Below are 21,800 nucleotides of genomic sequence, written 5' to 3' on the forward strand. Positions count from 1 at the left end.
GAGTAGGTATTAAAATTCATGGAGAAGAAGTAAAAACTTTGAGGTTCACCGATGACATTGTAATTCTGTCAGAGACAGCAAAGGACTTGGAAGAGCAGTTGAACGGAATGGACAGTGTCTTGAAAGGAGGATATAAGATGAACATCAACAAAAGCAAAACGAGGATAATGGAATGTAGTCAAATAAAATCGGGTGATGCTGAGGGGATTAGATTAGGAAATGAGACACTTAAAGTAGTAAAGGAGTTTTGCTATTTAGGGAGTAAAATAACTGATGATGGTCGAAGTAGAGAGGATATAAAATGCAGACTGGTAATGGGAAGGAAATCGTTTCTGAAGAAGAGAAATTTGTTAACATCCAGTATAGATTTAAGTGTCAGGAAGTCGTTTCTGAAAGTATTTGTATGGAGTGTAGCCATGTATGGAAGTGAAACATGGACGATAACCAGTTTGGACAAGAAGAGAGTAGAAGCTTTCGAAATGTGGTGCTACAGAAGAATGCTGAAGATAAGGTGGGTAGATCATGTAACGAATGAGGAGTTATTGAATAGGATTGGGGAGAAGAGAAGTTTGTGGCACAACTTGACTAGAAGAAGGGATCGGTTGGTAGGACATGTTTTGAGGCATCAAGGGATCACAAATTTAGCATTGGAGGGCAGCGTGGAGGGTAAAAATCGTAGAGGGAGACCAAGAGATCAATACACTAAGCAGATTCAGAAGGATGTAGGTTGCAGTAGGTACTGGGAGATGAAGAAGCTTGCACAGGATAGAGTAGCATGGAGAGCTGCATCAAACCAGTCTCAGGACTGAAGACCACAACAACAACAACAGTGAAATACATTTTAAGTACGTATGCCAGTCTGACATGAATCAAATTACATAATGACCAATGAGACACACACATAGAACATTAAATAAATTTGTTTGAAAATACCAACCGCTTTGTACATCCTACAAGCAGACAACACTGGTATTTAATACAGATGCAAAAGACCAAGACTTCAGCAGTGTGTAAGATCTGACTTGTTTCCAGCAAAAGATTTGCTAAGGCTGCAATGAATGTGAATGAGATATTTCTAGCAAAAAAGGGCACCGTGTACTTGAACTACCATGTACAAGTGCATTAGTCATAGTGGGTTATTAGCTGTCAGTTGTATAGATTGTTCTGGCATTGGCAATTCTCTGTGTCACCTACAAAATTGAGTTCTTATGGCTTGACATGTCTCAAAACTGACCAACTTATATCTATAAAAAATGGCAGTCTTAAGGGTTTTGCTCCCCCCCCCCCCCTGCCCCCGCCCTCTTTGTATAAGGTTCTGCTGGCATTCATTGTCTTGGGAAGAAGTACCTGAGATTATGTAAGCTGAAGGAAAAGTAAATGAGTGTCTATATCTCTGTGGTTGGATTTAGCATTTCTGGTGGGAACACAGCACCTGGTAGATAGAATTTCCAGCTGTAGACATCATCTGTGAGAATAGTCATTTTCTGTAAGCTGTCTATTAAAATATCATACATTTAATAATAATGATTTACTATTTGAATATTTATTCTCCATAGTCACCACCCCATTGTTGTCCTATATCTCACTAGTGTATTGCTCACAGGAATTTGGGATAGCAATTCAAGAATTCCTTTCACTTGTCCAAATGACTTATTTTCCTTTGAGCATGAATCCCTATCATCCAGTCTCCTACAATATCCACACTTGGGATGTGACAACCCATTACTATCCATGCTACAGGAAACTGCATAAATATGTATGCTTTGATACAGAACATCAAGAGCACTAAGACAAAGTAAGTATGGGTGAATATCAAGGAGGGTTCAGGAAAATACATTCAACTGATGAACAAATCATCAGTCTTACATGTATCTTCTCTAACCAAAACACAGAAATAAGAAATTTGAAGTGACTTTCTTAAATTTCGAAATGGCATATGATTCAATTGACCAAACATTCTCAAAATCCTGGAACAAGGATGGGAACTTGTCCAAAAAACTGGTAAACTGGGAATTCTGTAAATCTCACACCTCTGTTTAATCAAATGAAATTGTGTGGTTCCAGGGACATTTCCAAATTTCAGATATCTATGATGTATAAATGCAGATTGAAGAGGCAGATGAAAATTTGCACCAAGGTTTGGATTCAGACTCTGGTCACCTGCCCACTAGGCAGATGTGCCAACTACTACTTCACATTGGCACAGTGGATTTGCACAACTGCCAGGTTGGTGTAGTTAGTGCATCTGCCTAGTGAGCAGGAAACCTGAGTTTGAGTCGTGGCCTTGGTACAAATTTTCCTTTGTTATTTCCGTCTGCAAAACACTAAAGAAAACTGACAGTTCCAGGAATATTAAACATCCCCCCAACATGATAAAATTAAAGGAAGATATGAAGGCTTTATATATTCTTTTTATAGACACCAAACTGCAGCACTTCCAATCTAAATACAAAGCCTGTAGAAAAACATACAGGGACGCACTTAAGACATTAAAGGCACAGATGTATGCTGAAGAGGTGAGGCAATCTAGTAACGTTAGCAAAACAGTGTTGACTATAGTAAATAAGGAAATTGGAGGAAGTGACAATGCAGTGTGCAATAACATAGTAAGTGACGATGAAAAATTGCTGAGTGAGCCAAAGGAAGTACGTGAGAGATTAATAGACCACTTTAGAAAGACGAGTAGGGAGGATGAGATTGACCCATCACAGGTGATAAATCCCAATAATGTCAGTAACTCATTCTTCCTGAGGTGTGTTACAGAATTGGAAATCCTGAAAACCATTTCCTTCTTAAAAGCAAATACATCCAGTGGCTGGGATGACATCTCATTGAAATTCTTGAAGGAATACAATAATGAAATAATAAAGTAAAGCCACTACAACATTTAACAAACAGCTCTTTCAGTCAGGGGTCATTCCCTGACCTGTTAAAAGTCACTGAAATAAGACCAGTGCACAAGAAGGAATAAATACAGATATACAAAATTATAAGCCTATTTCATTTACATCAGTACTTAGTAAGCTGTTGGAAAGGCTACTTCTTGATCAACTCGAAGCATTTTTCTGTAAGTACAATCTATTAAAAAACTTTCAGAATGGTTTCAGGAAGTCCAGTCTACAATAACAGCTGTAGCTACATTTTTGCAAGTGGTACTGAATAAACTTGATGATGGAAACAAAGTTATTCAAATGGTTCAAATGGCTCTGAGCACTATGGGACTCAACTGCTGTGGTCATAAGTCCCCTAGAACTTAGAACTACTTAAACCTAACTAACCTAAGGACAGCACACAACACCCAGCCATCACGAGGCAGAGAAAATCCCTGACCCCGCCGGGAATCGAACCCGGGAACCCGGGGGTGGGAAGCGAGAACGCTACCGCAACAAAGTTATTGGCACCTTTTTAATTCCACAAAATTCAAACCTAGTAAATTATGCTGGTGATTTCTCCTACATACGTTGGGGCCCTACAAAACATGTAGCAGTGCAAAATAATGCAGAGAACATTAGCCTCATCACAGAATATCTCGCCAAAAACAAATTGACACTAAATAAGGACAAGACAATTCTGATGGAGTTTCTGCTAAATTATAAATCAAGACAAGTGGATACAGAACCAGAGCTATCAGTTGGAACAATTGATAAACATAAATTCCTGGGTATTACAGTAGACAAACATCTTACATGGAAGGAGAACATCAGTTAAAGTGTAAAAAAATCTCCTGTAACACGTACTGCTACAACACCTTTCTAGCATAATAGTGCAACCTGTTTTAAGACAAATCTATTTGGGACTTATACACTCCCACCTGCATGCAATATGGTATCGAGATTTGGAGTGTGGCACCAAAGGTATATATGCATAGAGCTTTTAGAGCCCAGAAATGAGCAATTAGGATAATAGCTAATATTAGTAAGCATGAGTCCTGAAAAGAATACCTCATTAAGTATAACATACTAACAGTGTATACATTGTATATTCTCAGAACTACACGGTTTGTAAAAGAAAATATGGAGCATAGTGTAATCAATAGTGAGATCCATAATTATAATTCAAGAAAAAGAGAAGAGTACCACATAAAATTTAGTAATAAAAGAGCAACAGACATAGTCCATTTTCTGCTGGAAGACATTTTTTATAACAGATTGCCAAATAATAAAAAGTTGTTAAAAGAAACCATATTTAAGACAAAATTGAAGCAACTGTGAATTGATAAATTTTTGTACTCCATCAAGGATTTTTAATGTTATTGTGTATAATTTATCATTACTTCTAAACATTTGTAATGTTCTTGTGTTTGTAAACTGGATATGTCCACGACCATTAAGTTATTATTGTGTGGACAAATAAACCATTCATTCATTCATTCATATAGATCCTTTCTGTTTAGCTTTGTGGCTTTAGGTATCATTTTCGTATTTATTTTTCAACTATGAAGTATTTCTCTACCATTGTTAGGTGCTCACTTGAGCGACTTTCATCTCTGCTGCTGGCTCATTGTCATTTGTCGAAAAATAAATGTCGGTAGAGAGAAGCAACTGTATCTTGTCTTCTCCTTGTAGTGCTGGAATAGAGTGGATACAAAAGAGAGCTGCTCACATCTTTGTGTCATAATTTATAATTACAATTTATGAGTGGTACAAAGATTTGGTAAGGATCACATTATTTTATTCATATACTTAATCACCTTATATTTTTGTTGAAGAAAAAAAGAGGTAATCTGGTGAAAAGCAGCCACTGGATTTCTTCGCCAGTCTCAGCAACAGCAACGTAAAGAAAAAAGGAATACCTATACGATTTCACAGGAAAACTGAATTCCCTGGAAGAGACATGGAATTCTGGAAGACTGTTTTGAGAGAGACTAGGGGGAATTGAATCGTTCGGTGATGGGAAAAAAATGTTCTCAGTCATTATGTTGCAAGTCTGAGATTGTGATTTCTACATATACATCCTCATCTGCATCGATACTCTGCAAATCACACCTGAGTGCCTGGCAGAGGGTTCATTGAACCACCTTCACGACAATTTTCCATCATTCCACTCTCGAACAGCGCGGAAAAAACGAATGCCTATTATTTTATTATGGATACCGTTTCTCCCTATGAAGGTCGGTTCAACAACATATTTTCGCATTCGGAGGAGAATATTGAAGATAGATATTTCCTGAGAAGATTCCACCGCAACGAAAAATGCGTTTGTTTTAGTGGAGTCCATACCAAATCACGTATCACGCCCGTTACAGTCTCTACTATAATTCGCGATAATACAAACCGTGCTACTCTTCTTGGGACTTACTCGATGTACTCCATTAATCATGTCTGGTAAGGATCCCACTACGCAGCAGTACTCCAAAAGTGGGCGGACACGCGTAGTGTAGACAGACTCTTTAGTAGATCTATCGCATTTTTAGGTGTGATTAGATCGCTAAGGAAAGGTGAAGGGCGCTGAATTTTTGTAATGATTGTTGTTCGATCTCGGCTGCTTCCGACTTGCTTGCTGGCCTCGGGATTTTTTATTATCGTCCGTTTTTCATTGCATCAGAGGGAGTGAGTGTGATGTAGTGTAATGTGCGCGCCATTGTCACGTAGCCGTGAACTGGTCATTCGTTCAAATGCAAAGGTGTTTCTTTTATTTTATAAAAAATATAAATACTTCCGATATCCATATTCCAACACGCATGTTTTGTACATCAATAGTGGACATGCAGACCTGGATCAATTGTTATTAGTTTCAAGGCAAAGCAGAACTTTTCTGACTTCGTCACAGTATTACGCTTTAAGTCAACATTGTCGATAATGCGAGGAGCGTCCGGTTTGAACCAATGCGTAGTTGCTACCACCATCTATTTTTTTTTTATATTACTTTGCAGTGATAACTGTTCGAAAAGTGTTCCTGCGAGAACTTCTCACAGCTTCTCACATCTTCGAATCTTGCATAATGACACTGCATGGGGCGGAATGGTGAAGGACGACGGTAACGAAGGGATTTGTAAGTGCGGAAAGACTTTACAGTCGAAGACTTCGGCTCAAGGAGGGGATAAAAATTTTTCTGCCGTCACAAAAATGTAACTTTAAAACATTTAAAGACGGTATCGTTTATACAGGTTGAGTAAGGATCTGAAGGGTACTCTGTAGGCACAAAAGCAAGAAGTGCGTTTTTTTTAACAGCATTAAAAAATTGGTTTACGGAAAAATGGAGTTATCCCCTTCTTTCACTGAGTTCTTCAGCTATATATAAAACGGTAAATCCTGGCTGAACATGAAATAATCACTAATAAATGACGTGGCAACTCAAAAAATTTCTGTTAAATCTAGCAAAATACAACTTTCTCTCACACACAACAGAAACCGGCGCAGGGAACTATGGATTTCAACCTGGAAATCTCAGTGGAATATTTTGGTGAAAAATGTCGCCACCACAGGGAACAAAACAAAGGCGTTAGCCAATAGGTTCTCATCACCACCACCTAAAGAGGTGGTGGTGTTCTCATTCACACCGCCTCCAAAGCGAAATTTTTGAGATATCAGATGCTTTTGAAACATGAATTTGTTCGCTTGACACATTTGCAGAACAAATCAGTGAACTGAAGACGCAAGCAATAAAAGCGGGACTCCAGATTTCCTTCGAGAAAACGGAATGTATTAAATCATGCGAGATCGCGGATTACTACGGGTAGAAGGAGAGGAAATCAAACGGATCGAAGTATTTGAATACCTATAAGGGTTGTTGTTTTACAACACCTCCAATAATAAGGACCAGAAAAACGTGTGTTTGCACAAATCAGTATCAATTAATGCCAATGATACCGGTATGACATTACTACATATTTTCATTTATTTATTTGTTTCATTTTTATTGCCAATGAACAATACAATTACACATGTGTAAAGACTGCGTAATCAATGTCGGGATATAAATACATACAAAAAAGGCAATTTAAATTATGATAAAATCATAAATAACTACATTTAGAATTTATGGCCGTAGAATTCCTCCAGAATATAAAAATGATTTTGAATTAACAAATTTGGCAGGGTCCCTAAATTTCTTCAGCTCCAATCCCTTAATGGGGTGCGGTAGTTTGTTGAACAGCTTAACTGATGTGATCTTAAATCTGTTTTGAGTTTTAGTATAAAAACAGTATTCTTTGTTATATCTTTACATTGCCTTGTACATCGAAATTTACAGTAATACTGGATAATCTTTTTTGGCATATATATGAAAGACAGTGATAAATATACATGCATGGTAATGTCGTAACACTAAGCCTGGTGAATAAATTTATAGAAAGTCTTTTAGGTGAGACTTTGCAGTTTAGTCTGACTGCTTTTCTTGCACTAAAGACGCATTTGGAGCAACAGTTGTAGCCCCACCAGACAGTTTCATAGGTCAGATAGGAATAAATATAGGCACAGTAAACGGAAAGCAGGGTTCTCTCGTTTACTGTCTTCTGCAACTTTCTAATCATAAAAAGACCCTTAGAAATTTTTGGCATTAAATAATTAATATGTGTCTGCCAACTGAGGTTATTTTGTTACACGATACCAAGGAACTTAATGGATAACTCTGCATTCTCTAGGGTTCTATTTTTGTAGGAAATATTTAATTATTGCGTTTTTTTTTCTATATTCAAAGATAGTTTATTGGTATTGCACGGTCAGAAAGTATACCTGTTTTGAGTAAGGCAGTGTCATGTGTGTTGTTGAGAGAAATGGACGTCAAACAGAAGCATATAAACAGACTTTGAAAAATCATCTGTTAAATTGCTTGGAAGATCATTCATGTACAACACGAAGAGAAGGGGCCAAGACTGACCCTTGGAGTACACCATGATTGACAGACAAGAAACGGGAAAAAATTATTGTTGAAGAAAGCAGTTTGAGTTCTATTGGAAAAGTATCACTAATAGTAAAACGACCCAAGGCCTATGTCCTGCACAGTATCTTGCAATGAATAGAAAAAAATGTGATGGATAAATTATAAATAAGAGAAAGACATGTTTTGAAAAAAATCCTAGGTCCAGTCGAAGAAATTGGTGAAATTTGAAGACGACCCAACGTCGAACGCTACGGACCAAGGGCGCCCAAACCTAGGGGAAAGTTTGAAAATTAAGTGGCTGGTTTGCTTGATATTGGAGATCACAGATATTTAAGTCCGAGGTAACTGATGAAAAAATATGATAAAATTGTGGAAAGAAAGGTTACGGTATGCCACACAAAAATAACGACTGAAAAATATGCGCAAGGGATGGGTGTAGAGTATGCGCCCAGAAATATTACACAGGAGTCAAACATGAAAAACTTAGTGAATGATAAAATAATCTCACCATCTACTACTTCCTAAGTTTCATGCAACTATTTTGAATCGACAACCTGACGCATTTTAGCTCCTATTTGTAAGAAAGGAACCCTACATGCTTGAATAGATATTTATTACTTCCCGTCTTTTGGTGGAGAGCTAATACAGAAAACTAGGAAACTACATTGATTTAAGATAGACGTGATTACTCAGTAGAATCGCGTTGCGGAGTAAAAATCCTTTTATTTTGTTCTTCGGTTTCCTTTCGTTGTCTTCATACCCTTTAAACCATAGGCCCGTATTCATATTCAATCTTGTAAATAGCGTCCTTCCATTCGGGAACAGTTGCGTTATTTCTCCACTGCGTTGTGATACGGACTTGCTACAGGGGTGTAGGTAAGATCACGAATGCTATTCGTAGAAGGAGCATTATTTACTGCGGCAACAGTGCTCTTGCGCGTCCTATAAGGTTGAGCAATCGAGTCCTCAGCTGGTTTTTCATTAATAAAATGAGGTTCATCTTTGTTAAGAATGACCTGTAGGGAGAGAGGACAACACAGGAGGGCATCCAGAAACGTATTCCGCTCAAGAAGAAGCTGAAGACAAGCCAAATCTAATAACTGACATAACATGAATTAAAGCGACTAAGGATCACAACTGGAAAGAAATACGGGAATAATGTGCTACGGATAAGTCCAGCGCCAAGGAAAAGAACAGCTGAAATAGACATGGCTGAAACGACAAGAACAGGAATTTTACGCATATGATGCTACTGTTGAATACAAGCGCGCCAAGGAAAAGAACAGCTGAAATAGACATGGCTGAAACGACAAGAACAAGAATTTTACGCATATGATGCTACTGTTGAATACAAGCGCGTTAAAAAAAGTAAAACTTACGTTTATGGAAAGGATGTAAGTTGACTCTAATAAAATCCGTGTTTATGAGGAGTCAGACTTTTACGCTCATGATCTAATTGAATGAAATTCTGTGATGACGACACTGTTTTATTATGATGAACGTTTTATTGCTGGTAATGAGAATAACCACCAAAAAGACGTTTACAGTCTAAATATTGCTGAAGATTATCAGTACACAAAAAACCAAGGTCGCAGGATATGAAGAACAAAAGTCGATAGAAGTCAACATTATAACAAAAGGTCAATGGACAAAAAGAATAAATAAGTTCATTCGTCAGTAGATATTATATTCTTAACAGAACAAATAAATATATAAAAGAGAGTCGATAGCTTCATTGGTATCACATATACACTGGTCAGCCAGAATATTATGACCGCCCACCTACTATTGATATAAACCATCGAGGTGATAGTAACGTCACCAGGCAAGGAATGACTGCTAGTCAGACACACGCACGGTAGATGTAGCTTCAGTGGCATGCTGCCCGTGTGTAGAATGGGGAAGGCGCGCAATCTAAGTTTAACCGAGCCCACGATGTGCTGGCCCGGAGACTCGGCACGAGCATTTCGGAAACTGCATGACTTGTTGGGTGTGCGAGGAGTGCTGTCGTGAGTGTCTTCAACACGTGGCTAAACCACGGTGAAAGCACAACCAGACGTCGTGGGGTTGGGCGGCTTCACCTTATTACAGATATCGGACGTCGTAGGCTGAGCAGACAGGTAAAACAAGATAGGCGACGAACTGTGGCGAAAGTAATATCAGACTTTAATGCTGGCCAGAGTACAAGTATGTCTGAACACACAGTGGACTGAACACTCCTGACGATGGGCCTCCACAGCCGACGATCCACGCACGTGCCAAAGTTAACACCAGCTGCGATTGAAATCGCCGGCCGCTGTGGACGAGCGGTTTTAGGCGCTTCAGTCCGGAACCGTGCTGCTGCTACGTTCGCAGGTCCGAATCCTGCCTTGGACATGGATGTGTGTGATGTCCTTAGGTTAGTTAGGTTTAGGTAGTTCTAAGTCTCGGGGACTGATGACCTCATATGTTAAGTCCCATAGTGCTTAGAGCCATTTGAACCTCTCTCTCTTTTTTTTTTTTTTTTTAACTGAAATCGGCACGTGACCATCGGCACTGGACGTTGGCGCAATGGCAAAGCATTGCTTGGTCTGATGATGCTATACCTTCTTCACCATGACTATGGGAGGGCACGTATCCATCGTCTTCCGGGGAACAGCCCCTTGACACCTGTGTTGCAGGATGGAGACAAGCTGGCGGCAACTCCATTATGCTCTGGGGAACATTCACATGGGCTTCCATGGGTCCATTGGAGCTTGTGCAAGCACCATGACAGCCAGGCAGTATCGGGACACTGGATGCAGACCACAGACACCCCTTCATGACGAGCATGTTTCCCAATAGCAGTGGCATCTGTCAACAGGATACTGCGCCATGTCACAAGGCCAGGAATGTGACGGAATGGTTAGAGGAACACAGTGGTGAGTTCCAATTGTGTGCTGACCCCCCAACTCGCCAGATCTGAACCTGATCGAACACCTCTGGGATGTGATTGAAAGAGGTGTCAGAGCTCCTTGCCCCTCTTCCCAGAATTTACGGGAATTAGGTGACGTTCGTGCAGATGTGGTACCAGGACCTCATTGCTTCCATGCCACGACACTTCCGTTCCAGAGTTGGACATGCCGGCTGTTACGTAGGTGGTCATAATGTTCTGGCTGATCAGTGTAGATGTCTGAGTAACAAAGTGAGAAATGGTGCTCCTGACAAATGCCAGCAGCAGATACTGAACCACCCATTTGACAGAAGACAAGTAGGGCCTATCAGTGACACTGATTACTCGAGTCCGCCCCAGAGGCATGTTCGGTTACCTCGAGTTGTTCACACAATAGATATGGCAAGGAGAGCCACAACTGTCACATTTAACAACTTTTTCACGAAACCTTTTAAAATTGCTGAGAAATTTTTGAAACCATTGTTAACAAAGCATTATCATCCAAATAAAATAACCTATTCTGGGTGTTGATTCTATGAATTAACCTCTACTTTAAAAAAAAGTATTGTATAATTTCAAACAAATTTCACAAAGTAAATAGTGAGAAGGAGCAGTCACTCAATTTAGTTCTTGAAAGTTCTTCTGGAGTTCGTTCATGAAATTACATAAATCAGGGCTTCCCAACGAGTGGTCCGATGACCCCTTAGGTGTCCGCCGGCTTTTTCTAGGGGGTCCGCGGCCACCTTTCACCAAATCGTGTAAAATAATGAGTAAAATTATTGAATAAAAATGTGAAAATCAAATTCATCACTATTTTTTTGTCTGTGTGAAAAACATGTCTACTTTTACTTCAGGTCGTATTCCCAAGCAGCCTTTGCGGTTCCTAAGTGAGAACGGATACACAGTTTAGTGCCGGAGAATGCGGCTTCTCTGATCGACTGTTTCGCAACAATAGGGGGATCGTTGTGTGCCGGCTCACGGCGCTAGGTGTGCTGAAACCTTTTACACATGCGCGGAGCGAGCTTTGTCGACCAGTCACAGTGCTCGCTAACACGTATGCGGCCCCAGACATCATTAAATGTTAAACTTGCTTTGTCAGTGCACTACCTATTTCATAAGTCGATATTTGGCCAGTTTATTACTTCTGACATGGATCGGTGGCTGAAGTCAGGTTCATTGAAGAAGGGTGCAGTTTCTCCATCGCCTTCACAACAAGGGAAGTTTCCAGTTGAAATGAATGAGAAGGGAGGACGACCAAAGGAAGAACAATCACAAGAAGCTCCACAGCCCGATTTATTATCTGAAAACTCTACAAGTACTCCATTGGTTGCAATATCCTGGTGAAGTGGAATTACCAAGAAGCGTAAATACAACGAAAGCTATTTAGAAATGGGCTTCATGGAGACAAATCAGGGCAAAGCGAGTCCTTCCGAACAGGTCAAAGATTCCAGTTAAATTGCGCCGTCATTTTGAAGGTACTCACTCTAATTTCCATGCTAAAGACATAGATTTTTTTCAAAAGTAGAAGTGCTGAACTAGCTGCTTCTCAGCATTGCATGAAAACTCATGGAAAAACAATTAATGAAATTCATTAAAAGCTTTTTTCTTGGTTAGTTATCGAGTGGAAACAACAGGCACAGCTCATACCTTTGCAGAAAATCTCATAATGCCGTATGTTAATGATTTTGTTTCTCGCATGCTAGACGAAAAGGCAGTGAAGCTTGTATCTTCGGTGCCATTATCAAACAATACTGTCAAGAGACGCAGTGTTGACATGTCAAATGATGTGAAAGACACTCTTGTTTCTCGCATCCAACACAATTCATTTCCTCTGCAGATAGATGAATCAACTGATGTTGCAGGACAGCGATTTTATTCTGGATGTTTTGAGGAGGACCTCCTACTGTGCAGACCACTATCTGCCAACACAACAGCTGCTGAAATATTCCGTCTATTGGATGATTTTTTAAGGACTAACGAAGTTTCATGGTCTAATTGCATAGATGTGTGCACAGATGGTGCACAAGCTATGGCGGGTCCTACAGTCGGAGCAATAACGAAAATAAAAGAAAACGCCAAGAATTGCAGCAGTAGTCAAATGGTTCAAATGGCTCTGAGCACTATGGGACTTAACATCTATGGTCATCAGCCCCCTAGAACTTAGAACTACTTAAACCTATCTAACCTAGGGACATCACACAACACATCCACTAACTTTTATTGATCAATTCCGAGTAGGATTACCAGAACACTGGACGCTGGCACACAAATTAGACTTTATATGTGCACACATGTCAGGAACAGTCGCAGAAACCATGCAGAATGTTGCAGTGACGAAGATTTCACAGAGAAGTTTCTCTCACGATATTGGTCCCGCGAAGCACAGAACAGAGTGAAGTACGAATTGTTACAGAACCCATATTTTGAAAATTCAGGAGAGAACAGTCCCGTGAAATTTTTCGAATTAATGGCAAAGAAAAATCAATGCTTAGATGTACCATACAGTGACGGAGAGTCGATTAAATTATGCGCGATGAAGCTACCATTGAAATACCAGCAATCATTAGTAGGTCGCGGAGGCAATGACGTCGAAGCATTTAAAGGTATTCTAAGGGAACTAGAGTTCATATTTTCGGAAGATGACGCAAGAAAAAGACGAAGCGCACGTGAAAACGAAAGCAAAAAGCAGTGGAATCCACAAGACACAGTACGAAGAAACAATAATTACGCACCATGTGATAACTTCGCACCAAGAAACGACAATAGATTTCAACAAAGAACCGGTTATGGATTTAGAAGAGAATATGGCAATGATTCACCCAGGAACGGCAACAACTATTACAGAGGGAATAACGACAACCGGAACGGGTACTGGAGAACCAACAGACCGACAAATTATCAACAAAGAAACCACTATCAACAAGCTGAACAAGAAAAGAGAATACAGATAGAAGAGGTGGAGGTAAGACCACCAAACCCCGATAAACGTTCGAATTGACAGCTAAGCGCCCATGCCAAAGAGAATGACGCACCGACCCAGGACAATTGCAGCACCTTGAACAGAGAAGTAAAAATCTTATCACGAGAAGAGAAGATGGAAGAAACAAATCCGCAGGGACCAGATGAAAACGAAGACAAGAAAATAACAATATCGTGTTGGAACGAAATTAATTGGGAGAATACTGACGAGTAAGATGAATTACCAGAGGCATGCACAACGAATGTAGGAGGAAAGGACGCAGTAATGAGTATTGCAGAGCTATTTGAGATGGAAACCAGGGAAAGCGAATTCAATGAGGATAATGCGCAGTCGACAGAAGTTGAAAATAAGTTACCAGTGGGCACAAAACCAAACGTATAAAATGAGGGAAGTTATGAAGCGATAATTAGAGCATTTAGATGCGATTATGTGGAAGTAGCGACGAAGAAGGAGAGGATAGACGAGGATGAGGAAGAAGTAGAGGATGTTGAAGAAAGAGTAAATGAAGGAATAAATAGAGAAGAGGAAATAAAAGAGAGAGAAGTAGCAGTCGAAGCTTATCCTACAGAAAGTTCGAATTCACAAGGGAAATTCGTAAAAAGACTCATGTATGATTCAGTGGAGGATTCGTTGATGGAAGAAGAAGAAGAAGAATAGAACCAACCCTTTCAAATTCAACCAATTGTGAAGGCCATGGTAAAGCATATCCCAGTCAATATTGTAATTGATAGCAAAAGTGAAATGACTGCGATCTCAGAAAATTTATTCATGCAGTGTAATGCCAATGAGGAATTGCCAGTTCTGAAAACACGTAAGATTAAAGTAAGAGGTCTTATTAGAAACTTTGCTGCGGAAGTTACGAGACAAACAAGGTTAACTCTTTCGTGCCAGGGTCAAAAGATGGAAGCCAACTTCGTGATTATACCTAAACTAACTGTAGATTTGATTATAGGTGCAGATTTTTTTAATGAGAGACGAGCGATAATAGATATGGGGAAAGGTAGCGTAAAATTCGGGAATGTCGCACTTCTCTTTGAGCATAAACAAACTAACCATAGTATCTGCTATTTATTTTAATAAGTCTGTTGTCTCATTGATACTACTGAAACTGAACTTCAATATTTTATCCACTATGTGTAGACGCAGTTTCGTTGCCCACCTGCCTTCTATATACATCTACATCTACGTGATTTCTCTGCTATTCACAATAATGTGCCTGGCACAGGGTTCAATGAACCACATTCAAGTTGTCACTCTACCGTTCCGCTCTCAAAAGGCACACGGGAATAACGAGCACTTAAATTTTTCTTTGCGAGCCCTGATTGCTCTTATTTTATCGTGATGATCATTTCTCCCTAAATAGGTGGGTGGCAACAGAATGTTTTCGCAATCGGAGGAGAAAACTGCTAACGGAAATTTCATGAGAAGATCCGATCGCAACGAAAAACGCCGTTGTTTTGATGAATGCCACTCCAATTCACGCATCATGTCTGTCGCACTATCTCCCCTATTTCGCGATAATACAAAACGAGCTGCCCTTCTTTCAACTTTTTTGATATCATCCGTCAATCCCACCTGATGCGGATCGCACACCGCACAGCAGTACACCAGAATAGGGAGGACAAGGGTGGTGTAAGGAGTCTCTTTAGTAGACCTGTTGCACCGTTTAAGTGTTGTGCCAATGAATCACGTTCTTCGGTTTGCTCTACCCACAACATTATCTATGTGAGCGTTCCAATTTAGGTTATTTGAAATTGTAATCCACGAGTATTTAGCTGAATTTACAGCCTTAAGATTTGTGTGACTTATCGCGTAATCGAAATTTAGCAGTTTCCTTTTAGTACTCATGTGAATAACTTCATACTTCTCTTTATTGAGGGTCAATTGCCACTTTTCGTACCAAACAGATATTTTATCTAAATCATTTTGCAATTCGTTTTGGTCGTCTGAGGACTTTACAAGACGGTAAATGACAGCATCATCTGCGGAGAATCTAATAGGAGTACTCAAATTGTCTCATATATCGTTAATATATATCAGGAACAATAGAGGGCTTATAACACTTCCTTGGGGAACGGCGGATGTTTCTTCTGTTTCACTCGATGACTTTCCGTCTATTACTATCAACTGTGACCCCTCTGACAAGAAATCACGAAGCCAGTTCGCACAACTGAGGTGAAATTCCATAGGCACGCAGTTTGGCTAGAAGACGTTTGTGAGAAATGGTGTTGAAAACCTCATGGAGATCTAAAAATATGTAGTTAATTTGACATCCCCTGTCGACAGCACTCATTACTTCATGAGTATAAAGAGTCGGCTGTGTTTCACAAGAACAATATTTTCTGAATCCATCAATAAATCGTTTTCTTCGAGGTACTTTATAATGTTCCAATACAGAATATGTTCCAAAACCCTACTGCAAACCGACGTTAGTGATATGAGTCTGTAATTCAACGGTTACTCCTAGTTCCCTTTTGGGTATTGGTATGACTTGAGCAATTTTCCAGTCTTTAGGTACGGATCTTTCTGTGAGCGAGCGGTTGTATAAAATTGCTAAATATGGAGCTATTGTATCAGCATACACTTAGAGGAACATGACTGGTATGCAATCTGGACCGGAAGCCTTGCCTTTATTAAGTGACTGAAGCTGCTTTGCTACACCAAGGATATCAACTTCCAAGTTTGTCATCTTGGCAGTTGTTCTTGATTGGAATTCAGGAATATTTACTTCGTCTTCTTTGGTGAAGGAGTTTCGGAAAACAGTGTTTAATAACTCTGCGTTAGTGACACTGTCATTAGTGACTTCACTGTTGTTATCGCGCAGTGAAGGTATTGATTGCGTCTTGCCACTGGTGTGCTTTATGTATGACCTGAATCTCTCTGGGTTTTCTGCCAGCTTCGGAGACAGAGTTGTGTTGCGGAAATTATTATAAGCATCTCGCTCTGAACTACGCGCTATTTTTCGAACTTCCGCAAAACTTTGAAAATCTCATCGATTTTGCTTTCTTTTAAATTTGGATGTTTTTTCGTTGCTTCTGCAACAGCGATCTGACCCGTTTAGTGTACCATGGAGGATCAGTACCATCACTAATTAATTTATGTGGTATGTATCTCAACTGCCGACGATACTATCTCTTTGAAATATTCCATATCTTTTCTACGCTTACATGATCAGAATGGAAGGAGTGGAGACTGTCTCTTAACAAGACGTTATGAGAATTTTTATCAGCTTTTGTAAATAGATGTACTTTGCGTTTCTTTTTGATGGTTGTAGGTGTTACGGTATTCAGCCAGCAGCAACTGCCTTGTGGTCCCTAATCCCTGTAACCGTCATGATACTACCTATTTGTCGTTAGTTTTAATTTAGATCCGCTTTAGCCTCTACCCTATTTTATTTTCTAAAGGCTGGTGCGTGTGATGTACTGTTCTGTTTTATGTGAATACACTAAACTTCCTGTTGTTAATATCAGTTTTATCATGACTAAGTTTCTTATATAAATAATTTTTTATAGCTCTCACAGACGAGATACTACATAATGAGATTTTCACTCTGCAGCGGGGTGTGCACTGATATGAAACTTCCTGACAGAGTGAAAATCTCATTCTGGAAACATCCCCCAGGCTGTGACTAAGCCATGTCTCCGCAGTATCCTTTCTTTCAGGAGTGCTAGTTCTGCAAGGTTCGCAGAAGAGCTTCTGTAAGGTTTGGAAGGTAGGAGACGAGATACTGGCAGAAGTAAAACTGTGAGGACCGTGTGTGAGTCGTGCTTCGGTTGCTCAGATGGTGGAGCACTTGCCCGCGAAAGGCAAAGGTCCGAGTTCGAGTCTCGGTCGGGCACACATCTTTACTCTGCCCGGAAGTTTCGAGGTAATACATGATTACCGATCTTAGAGGTTACCGTCTTTTTATTAGTTCTCTTAAGCTGTCATCCACTTAATGCTCATTTTTGGTTACACTTTATTCATACCAATAATATACCGGGGTTTGAAGTTGATTGATCAACGATCCTACTGTCCTAACATATATTACACGTTAGGACCACGAAAATGTGATACTAGAAATCAGTGCTCATGCGGGGGCATATAGACAGTCAATTTTACCTCGCTATGTCTGCGAGTGGAACAGTAAAGCACAGGTTTAGTACTGACACAGGGTACCCCGCCCCCCCCTATCCGCCACTCACGGTAGGCTGGCTTGCGGAGTGTGGATGATCCTGTGCAAAGTGTCACATGAAAGTTAAGTTGGGCGGAAGATTAACTATTCGACTTACTCACACAGCAGAAATGAGTGTCCGAAACGTGAAGGTGTGATATCCTGAAGCAACCAAAAGCTCTGACAAACGGACAAAACCAGGACGACAGTTGGCCATCCTGCAGCCAGGCGACTAGCGCGAGTTTTGGTTTCTCGTAAAGATAAGTCATTTTATATTACAAAAACATATAGTTTAGTACTGATCGCTTGGTAAATAGGTGTATTAGTGTGCCTTTTATGTGTACCATTAAGGTTACATTTTTCTTTACGTAATATAGTAGAAAACGCGGAAAGATCATACATTCGTATTTTCTGTTTACGTTTTGCAGCAGCAAATCTATAGAATTTCGCTTAGTTGTTCTTTGCTCTCTCCAGCAATTTATCTGTGGCCTCCCTCTTCATTATTTAACTCACATTTCCGGAAAGTAGCGAAAAGTTTTAGTTGTTGTTTCAGAAACTTTGCACTGTTGTTTTTGTTTGCACATAGTTGGGCATAGGCGAAATTTGTGGAATTATATTTTCACGTTTATGTGTAATTTAACTGACTTATTCTTAAGTAACAATTACATTTATCATGAGTGAAAAGTGCTAGACTTGCCGTAGAATATTTAGGTCGGGGCTTTGGTGTGACGGATGCTGTAGTTTTTTCCGTGTGGGTGACTAGTGGCGTGGGAACAGGGGAAGTAAATGAGACTCACCAGGATATGTAGTAGAGATACGAAGATACTAGAACAGGAGGGGAAAATTGCCGCCCTTCAGGCTGCGTTAGACAAGGCCAGGGGGGATCTTGACAGGTTAAGGAGGGAGAAGGGTAAAGATAGGTGGGAAGTGGCAACAGGCAACAGGGGGAACAAGCCTAGAACTTTGTCTGACAGCTTCGTGGTGAATGTGGAAAATAGATTTGACCTGTTGCTTCAGTTAGAAGGTGATGAGCCTCAAGCAGTTGCAGATGTAGACAGGGCACAAGAAACTTTCAGCAGCAAATTGAAAAGTAATAATGTAGGGAAATCAGAATAGAGAAAGTAAGTGATGTTGTTAGGTAGCTCCCATGGAAGAGGTGTTGGCCAACTTCTGCAGGATGAACTAGGATCAGAATACCAGGTCACAAATTTTTTTTAAACCTAGTGCTGGTCTGGAGCAGGTTACGGGGATTTAGCATCACTTTGCAAAGATTTCACTAAGGAAGACACTGGTTATAGTGGATGGGGCAGGTATTAGTATTGTCAGAGATCCTGGGTACACTATAGAGTGTGTCCTGGCGAAGATTGCCTTAGCATCGAAGCATACTAGTGCTGTGGTTGTATCTGTTCTTGGGCGCCATGATCGACCTCATTTGAACTCTTCTGTCAAGAGAGTTAATTGGGGTTCGAACGGCTGCTTATGTCGGGTGCAGTGTCACACATTGGTGTGGTTCCTGTTGATTCTCTCAATAGGTGGGATTATATTAGGCATGGCAGTCACCTCAACAGGAAATGGAAGGGTAAACTGGATGCGAAAGTAGCAGGAAAATTAAAGGGGGGAGGCACTGTCATGAGTGATAATTTAAGACAAGTTATAGGGTTCAGAAAACACCCTTTTTTACGGTAGGGAGGACAGAAAGAAACCAAATTTTAAGAAAGGTTATGACTGAGACAAACCTTCAGTTTGAGAAATAAACCAAAATAACATACCTCTAGCTTATTACATTACCATAAACAGCTATTGGTTAAGGGTTTTCAACAGTCAGCAGATATGTCAACTCTACCCAATTTTAACTCAGTCAATATGAAATGTCAGCTATCTTCATTGCATCAAAATATTCGGGGACTGAGAAATAAAATTAATTGATTAATTATCTGAATAGATGAATTAGAGTCTTCAAACCCAGCTGACATAATCTGCCTCTCTGAACTTCATGTGACCACAGGTATAGAACTTTTAAGTGTTACAGGGTTACGTTAGCATCTCACTTTTGGAGAGCAGAAATGGATTAAGGAGGAGTTGCCACATTCATCAGGAACTGACATAAATTTAAGAAGATAGACATTCATAAATTTTGCCAAGAAAAGCATATGGAAGCATGTGCAACAGAAGTAGAATTTCACAATAAATCCTTCATAATATTAAGTGTATATTGGGCACCTGCAGGTAAATTCAATCTGTTCATAAACCACTTTGAAGCTGTACTGGCCCATTTAACAACCAAAAACAAAAGAAATAGTGGTTGCTGGTGATTTCCATCTAGATTTCCTTAAAGACTCTCCCAATAAGAACTTATTTGATATAGTAACACTATCATTCAACTTAATTTCCACTGTAAAGTTCCGCATTAGGGTAGCCAATTGCTCACAAACAGCCATTGATAATATCTTTATAGAAAAGTCCAATTAACAAAATTATATTACAAAACCAATAGTCAATGGCCTCTCAGACCATGACATGCAGTTCCTTCTGATAAATGTTAATACTGAAGAGGATATAAAATCTGCTAAATCTGAGCTCAAGAGGGTAATCAATAAGCCAAAAATTGGTTATTTTAGGACACTCCTCAGAGACATTCACTGGACTGATGTTTATAGTGCTCATGGCATGAATGGAAAATATAACACTTCTGCTAATCAAGTATTTGCCTTATTTGAACACTGTTTTCCCCCAGATCCAACCAAGGTGAGAGCAAAGTCTACAAGGAAGCCATGGATTACTCAAGGAATAGGGGTATCTTGTAAAACAAAAAGAAAACTGTATCTGTCAATCCGAAACAGTTCTGATGTTGATGCTATAGCATATTACAAGAAATATTGCAAAATATTAAAGATTGTAATACAGACATCAAAGCAAATATATTACAAGGAAAATATAGTCATATCAGATAACAAAATAAAGACGGGATATAGTGAAGGAGGAGACTGGTAGAATCAAACATGAAGTGGGACAAACGGCATTAAGAGTAAATGATACACTGATGACGAATGTGTATAGTGTTGCAGAACTTTTTAACAAACATTTTATAACTGTTACTGAAAAGATGAGGTTGTCAGGTTCTGTAGATGCTGCTATGGAATACGTCAGACCAGACATTTCAAGTAACTTCCATAATATGAATTTGAATATCACTACCCCATCAGAAATAATGTCCATCATAAAATCTTTAAAATCAGAAAGATCCAGTGGGTGTGATGAATTAATTAAAGAATGTGATTCTGAAATTAGTAACATATTTAGCTATCTGTGTAACCAGTCGTTTATCAGTGAAATATTTCCTGGATGGTGATATGCCCTGTTTAAGAAGGGAGATAAGGAAATAGCATCAAATTTCCGTCAAATTTCACTTTTGCCAACATTCTCAAAAATTTTAGAAAAGGTAATGTACAATCGGCTTTATAACCATCTTATCTCAAGTAACATACTGTCAAACTCGCAGTTCGGATTCCTAAAGGGTTCTGGTATTGAGAAGGCTTACACTTAGTGAAAATGTGCTTTATTCATTAGACAAAAAATTGCAGGCAACTGGTATATTTTGTGATCTGTCAAAGGCATTTGACTGTGTAAATCACAATATCCTTTTAAATAAATTAGAATATTATGGTGTAACAGGAAATGCAGTAAAATGGTTCAAATATTATATCTCTGGCAGGAAACAAAGGGTGTTATTAGGAAAGAGACATGTATTATGCTGTCAGGAATCATCCAACTGGGAACTAATTACATGTGGGGTCCACAAGGTTCCATTTTAGGGCCCTTACTTTTTCTCGTGTGTATCAATGACCTTTCATCAGTAACGTTACCAGATGACGAGATAGTTTTCTTTGCCGATTATACAAACATTGCAATAAATAGCAAATCAAGTGCAGTCTTAG

This window comes from Schistocerca nitens, chromosome 5 (assembly GCF_023898315.1).
Source record: "Schistocerca nitens isolate TAMUIC-IGC-003100 chromosome 5, iqSchNite1.1, whole genome shotgun sequence".
NCBI lineage: Eukaryota > Metazoa > Arthropoda > Insecta > Orthoptera > Acrididae > Schistocerca > Schistocerca nitens.